Consider the following 7,009-nt stretch of genomic DNA (forward strand, 5'->3'; position numbering starts at 1 on the left):
TTATATTACCAGGTATTTTGTAAGTGGGAGGAAAATGATACACTAAAATTTTATTAATACAAAATAAAATATCTAGGAAATTTTAAACAGCCATAATTATGTGGACTTATAGTAAGACAGAAACTCTATACATCTTTCTTTGTTCATAAAATCATTTCTACTTCTGAGAATTATCATCAAACCTGAAGAATAGAGTGAAATAGAAAGACTTCAATAGCATAATTATGAAACAGAAAGATATATTCCAAGAATATGGAGACATTGCCTCACAACCAGATTTATCAAGGTTATAGAATGTAAGAACAGATAATCTAGATGTTAAATAGCACTGAGCTATAATCCCAAGACCTAACAAATGTAATTTTAAAGTTCACTAGGAATGATAGTTAATATTGATTGTCAATTTAACATGACAAAGAATCATCTAGGATATAATCCCCTTAATATATCTGAGAAGAGTTTCTAAATTGGGTTCATTGAGCTGAGAATTTTCACCCTAAAATTACTGTTCAATCTGAAATATTTTAGAAATTATGTCAGAGCTCGTGTGGGTCCAACACAGATTCCCTAACCCGGCTGGAATGGAGTCGCGGGGAATAAAACTGACACCGCTTACACGATCATCATGGAACAAAGCCAGATCTCTCTTTATTCTCCAAACATCTTATATATACCCCTCAACTGAGCAGGAAAAACACATTACGCTGTCTCCTAGGCAACCAGGTGCTGGACTCAAGTCATGTTCGTATCTAGCAGTCAGGCAGGCAATGAATTAGCATCTCTATAAGACATCCTCCAAATTACAAAGGGAGGAAGCACCAAACCTCTAAACTCTTAAGTCATCAGCTTTAGCCAACATCTCTTCTCAGGTAATCCACATTCTAACAAAAGAAACTAGGAGCAGCACATCCTGGCTATTGTTAGGCAGAGACAGCTTGTCTGCAGAGTTACATGATCAACTCAGACCGGCTAATGGCTCTTGTGCCATGCCTACAAAATTAGAAATATTTAAAGTTGTGAAGGCTTGAAATTGGTCAGTTTAGTTATTTTTAAGACAACTATGTATGTGACTATTACTTCATAACCACTTATCTCAATAGTTTATAATAATTTATTCATTTCATATATCTGAACTTTACAGAGAGCTCATTTGGGATGGCATATCTGTGATTCATAGAGCATTAGCAAAGGTAACTCAAGAATACAGGCATGGAAGGTAATTAGTTGACATAACAGAAATGTATATGGTTTTGAGCTGGAGCAATGGGCTATGGCCCATATTCCAACTGAGCATGTTAAAAGCATCACAATTAGGTTCCCAAAACAGAACTCATAAGGAAGTAAATAAAAGACATGCTTATTTGTTATCTAGAATGAGAACTCACATGGCACATTTCTGCTATATTCTATCTATTAAAAAGCTCTCAGAGCTATGATATCAAGATTTTAATGACTTCAAGTTCAAAATACAGGATGAGCACATGAAAAAAAGTTATGGTAGCACCATATTTCCAAATATGAAGGTAATCATTCTCTAATTTTTTTCTGTTTTCCTTTTGTCTTCTTTTTGCTGTCTTTATCCCCTTTTCCTTGTTATTTGCATTGTTAATGTATATACCTGTTATCTATTCATAGAAACAAGATTGAAGAATCATTTGATCTGGAGGTGTTACAGTTTATAAAAAGTCATTGTTACTACAAAATGATTGGTAGTTCAAAAATACTTGTTTTGCTTGATCTGCACATACCCAAAGAATCTCCCTATGCTTCTAATCCAGTGCTTTTTTCTATTTTTGTAGGTTAGGATATTGTCTACAATTCTTCTCCATCCTTCCAGACAGCATAAAAGATACTGCGTTGTTGAAGGAGCTGCAGGCTGCATTCCTGCCACCCGGCCCCCGGCCCCCTGGCTAGCTTATGCCCCAAAATAACAACACACAAACTGTATTCATTTAAACACTGCTTGGCACATTTCTATTAATGTGTGTATCACCTTGAGGTGTGCTTACCAGGAAGATTCTAGCCTACGTCTATCCTGGGTCGGAGCTTCATCGCCTCTGCCCTGGGGGGAAGAGCTAAGGCGTATTAGCTCACTTCCTCTTCCTCCCAGCATTCTATTCTGTTTACTCCACCCACCTATGTTCTAACCTACGAGGCCAAGCAGTTTCTTTATTAATTAACCAATGGCCTTCCTCCATCATTTCCCCTTTTTCTGTTTAAACAAAAAGGAAAGGCTTTCACTTTAACATAGCAAAATTCCATACAACAAAACAGTTATCAAGCAAGAATTACAGTTACAATATTTACATCTATTTTATCTTTCATCATAACAAAGGAAAACAACTATAACTATCTATCTATTCTTCAACTCCATCAAAGACTCCAGAAGGATATAATATCACCTAAGTAAATGAAAAGTAAGCAACTTAAAAACTCTAGAAATCACAGAGACACTTTGCTGTCAAAGTTCCTCTGTACTGTTGGGGCATCTATCTTCGGCCTACAGGCCCATAGTTTCCAGCAGACATTTCCATGAAGCAGGAAATTTCAAAGGCAGTTCAGTCACTTCTGCTGTGCCCTGCAGAATGTATCGCAGGCTCTTTCATGAATCAGGAACTCCAAAATATCATCTCACCTTTAGGCAAGTTCAGCAGTCCTCTCTCTGAGGGTTCTCTGTGTCCAGTTTATGTGATAGTCCAGGCAAGAGCAGTTTCTTGCCCAAATAGCTATCAAACTCCATAAGGATCCTCTTTGATGCCCATCTTTTCCTTGAAGTAGATTGGTGCTGCCAGGAGCCGACGTGTCTCATTGTTATGCAAAGTCCTAAGTTATTAAAACAGTAAATGTCATATTCTGTAGTCTTTGAAAGATATGAGGAATGCCTATCTGAAATATATCTATGCATATCTAGAAAATCTAACATGACTACAAACTTGACTGATGATTATCTATTAACAACCTATATACATTACATTTTTAAATGAACTACACAATCACAATACCTTAATCAAGATCAAAAATACATATACATATAACAAAATTGACCTTAAATTTAAATCACTAAAGCAAAATCCATATCAATGCAAATTATTCATATTTATATCATATCCCCCTTTAAATGTAAAAGAACATTTATAAACAATATTTGGGAACATGGGTGCAGATTTTTCTCTCCAAACTGCTTCCTGCTGTATGGGGGCGTTGTTATTTAGGTCTTTCATGGTATAACCTGTGTGCTAGATTCATCTCAATCAGCAGTTGAGTGAAGTGATTTTTTTGAAGGTGTTCACAGCAACCCTTCAAGAGGGCGTGGTCCATCATACCACATTGGGATAGAAACAATACACAGGGTCTCATTGTCTGTGAAAACAAAAGAAGAAACTCCTTTCCAAAGCATCATGTCCTTAGATCCAATTTTAAAGTTAAGGTACTTTAAAAATATCTATGTTGGATTAGTTCAGTAGCATTTATAAACAAATATCTTTTAGCATCTGTTGCTCTTTCCTCAGCATTCAAACAATTCAAAGAGAGCATAATAGCATACAGTATCAAAATTCTCTGCATATTTTCCATCTTTGTGCACTTTTTTTAACCTCTATTTTGTTTATTTTTACTTTTGCTTTTTTGCTTTTTGAGACAGGTTCTCTGTATATCTTTTACCTGGAATAACTCTGTAGACCAGGCTGTTCTTGAACTCTCAGAGATCCAACTGTCTCTGCCTCCCAGGCATTGGGATTAAAGGCGTGTGCTACCACACCTTGAAGTCACAGAGGTCAATCTCCCTCTGCCTCCCAAAGGTTGGGATTAAAGGTGTGTACTACCACAACGAACTACTCTCTTTCTTCTTTTTTTTTTGTTTTTTACTTTAAGAACTTTAACTTTTAGTCTGCATATATTTTTAACACACTGTAAACCATTTAGAAATTTTCTTTGTCTTAGAATCTCTCTTTACTGTATATCTCTCTTTTTCTGACCACATGAGTCTTTAATTTACCAAGCAATATCAGTAGGACGAAAGCCGTGGCTTTGATGGCTGGATCCAGCCCATTCCTTAGCTTTCCAGCCTCATGGCGGAGATACCGGCTGTAGCCATTTTTATTGCCACAAGTGTAAGTCTATGGCGTTTCAAGTCCCTACCAGCAAGCAAGCTGCAACAGACAACATTCAAATCCTCTCTTTGTAGTTGGGCCTCCTGCCTCAACAGTCAGAGTTTGCCCTGGCAGGACGGCCCAGAAAGCCCACATTTTAAAACAACACAGGTTTTTTTCCAGATACTGCTAAAAACAAACAAACATTCAGTCAGCTTTTATCAACACCATTTAAGTGTTTCGTGGCAGGACCTCTTAAGAGCTGAAGGGTTTTGCAGCTAAAGCTGAGTCAGGAAGCCTCCCTTGATGAGAGAGCTTGCTTGCCTCTAGCAAGCAGAGCAGATGGGAGAAATTGCTGCTACCAAGAAGCCATGCTCTACTCTAATCTTTCCCAAGCTTTCTCAGGCTTTCTGTGGATATAGTTGTCCACACATTGGGGGCCATTCTGTTGAAGGAGCTGCGGGCTGCATTCCTGCCGCCTGGCTCCCGGCCCCCTGGCTAGCTTATGCCCCAAAATAACAACACACAAACTGTATTCATTTAAACACTGCTTGGCCCATTTCTATTAATGTGTGTATCACCTTGAGGTGTGCTTATCAGGAAGATTCTAGCCTACGTCCAGCCTGGGTCAGAGCTTCATCGCATCTGCCCTGGGGAGCAGAGCTAAGGCATATTAGCTCACTTCCTCTTCCTCCCAGCATTCTATTCTTTTTACTCCACCCACATATGTTCTAACCTATGAGGCCAAGCAGTTTCTTTATTAATTAACCAATGACCTTCCCACATCACTGCACAACCTCTAAAAGGGGTTCATAGGATTTAGTGTTATCTATGCTGCTCATTAAAAATATGGAGTTTGTTGTTGTTGTTTAGTTTTGTTTTGCTTTTGTTCTTAGGATTTGATGAATATATATAATGTAACAAAATAACTTCTTAAACATGAGTAGAAACATATATAAAGTATGTTCGAACAAAAATAATCCTAAATTTGTGTTAATATACAAAAATCCATACCAATGTAAAATATCTGAGAATAGTGTTTACTCAAAAGTAGACTCAACAATCCACCCTTTTATCCCATCATTTTTATATTATATCCCCTGCTTTGCCCTTCAGAAAGTGATCCCTGAATTTAATCTTCTTTGTTCAGGTTTTCTCCTGACCTTGAACAATAACAAGTTGCAATCAAGCCCACTAAATGATGACAGACATCCACTGAACAACCAAAAACCACTGACCCCCACATCTTGGAAATGTGAGTGCTATAGTTTTAAAATAATTTCCTGTTGCCTGGAGGTGATAGCATCAATATGGAAAGCCTGAAAAAAATTTTGAAATTAAGATCAAGTCCTGGAGAGCTATATGTTGTCCAGTGTCTGTGTGTTTGGAAAGTGCAAATCTTTTCTGAAGTCCTGTCTATGAGGCTGGACCATCTCAACTAGCAGGTTTGAAGTTGATTTAGAAGCAGAATTTTAAGGAAACTACAAAAGTGCCACCCTGGGTGGCTGTATTACCTGGGCTACTTGTTGTTATCAGTGTCTATTTCTTTGTTTTTATTTTGTTTTGTTTTGCTTTGTTTTGTTTTTGAAAACATAAACTTTTAAAGGTAACACATATTTGTATTAACCCAAGTATAGAATGTGGAGTGTGCACAAGTCAGTTACAGATGATATTTTTGTTTTATGTTTGAACAGGTAAATGGCATCTTTTAACTTATAAGTTTGAACTGTATAAACAAAGCTCTATTCACAGCATATGAATGGATTACATATCATAATGTGTCATGAGGAATATGTACCCACCAAGATTTGTGTTTCATCCAGTGTCAGAGCTGTTTCCATGAAGAGGAATCAACATACACATAGCCTGTCCTATAGTTGTTATGTCTTACTTTTTCATATTTGTTGCTGAGATCATCGGGAGGTCTCTGCTGGTCAAACCTGATCACTAAAAACTTTGAAAGAATACATAGCTTTTTGTGTCCTGTGGAAACAAAGGCACCTCTCCCCCAATGAAACACATTTACCAACTTCCATTCTGAAGCCATGATGCCTCTAAACCATATAGGCTGGATTATTTAGCAGTCTCTTCCATAATTCAATGTTTATCATAGCTGCTGCTCTTTATTTGTCACTCAAAAAATTAAAAGTCAACAAAATATCATAGAGGATCCAGATGCACTGTATATTTCCAATACTTACGTGCCATTTTACATTACTTTACTCTTTATATTATTATTTTCAAACTAGTTTATGATTGTCTATATCCATTATTTTACTGTATCTTTTTAAAGTTTTTTTTTTCAGTCTGAACCACTTTATTATGCACCTGCAGCCTTCTGTGATTACATGAGTCAAATCTTACACCCACTGTGCATCTCCACACATGGTGCTGGCTGGCTCAAGCCTGAAGGCAAAGGCCCAGAGCTGTGTCTCTGTATGTTGTGGTCTTCCTGAGATTTGGAGGGACTAGGAAGCTATGTCTGGCACTGTGTGTGTGTTTGAAACATTTTTTTATATAAAATGAGCTTTCTAGGGTCCTATGTGGAAATACATATTTTTCCCACATTGGATGCCATATGTAACATTTACCTAAATTGGACTAGTATTAATAAAACTCAGCAGTCAGAAATTGAGATAAAAACATGACCAATTCAAGGAACAAAAAGGGGCAGTTGGATGACCCTATTCTCCATGTTTTCCAGATCAAAAAGCCCCAAAAGTCTCCCTCAGCTTCTCTTTCTTTCTTTTAGTCTCTCTCTATTCAAGTTCCTTAGACCACCTCTCTGGTTAATCCTGGTCAGCAAATCACTAATTTCTTCTTTAATTCAAGGATTTAATTCCTTCTTTAATTCATGGTCCCAATAAATAGAGCCATGAAGTGGCATTGTGAATAATTCTCCTGCAACACTTTGGTGCTGG

This window comes from Chionomys nivalis, chromosome 5, assembly GCF_950005125.1.
Source record: "Chionomys nivalis chromosome 5, mChiNiv1.1, whole genome shotgun sequence".
NCBI classification, from domain to species: Eukaryota; Metazoa; Chordata; class Mammalia; order Rodentia; family Cricetidae; genus Chionomys; species Chionomys nivalis.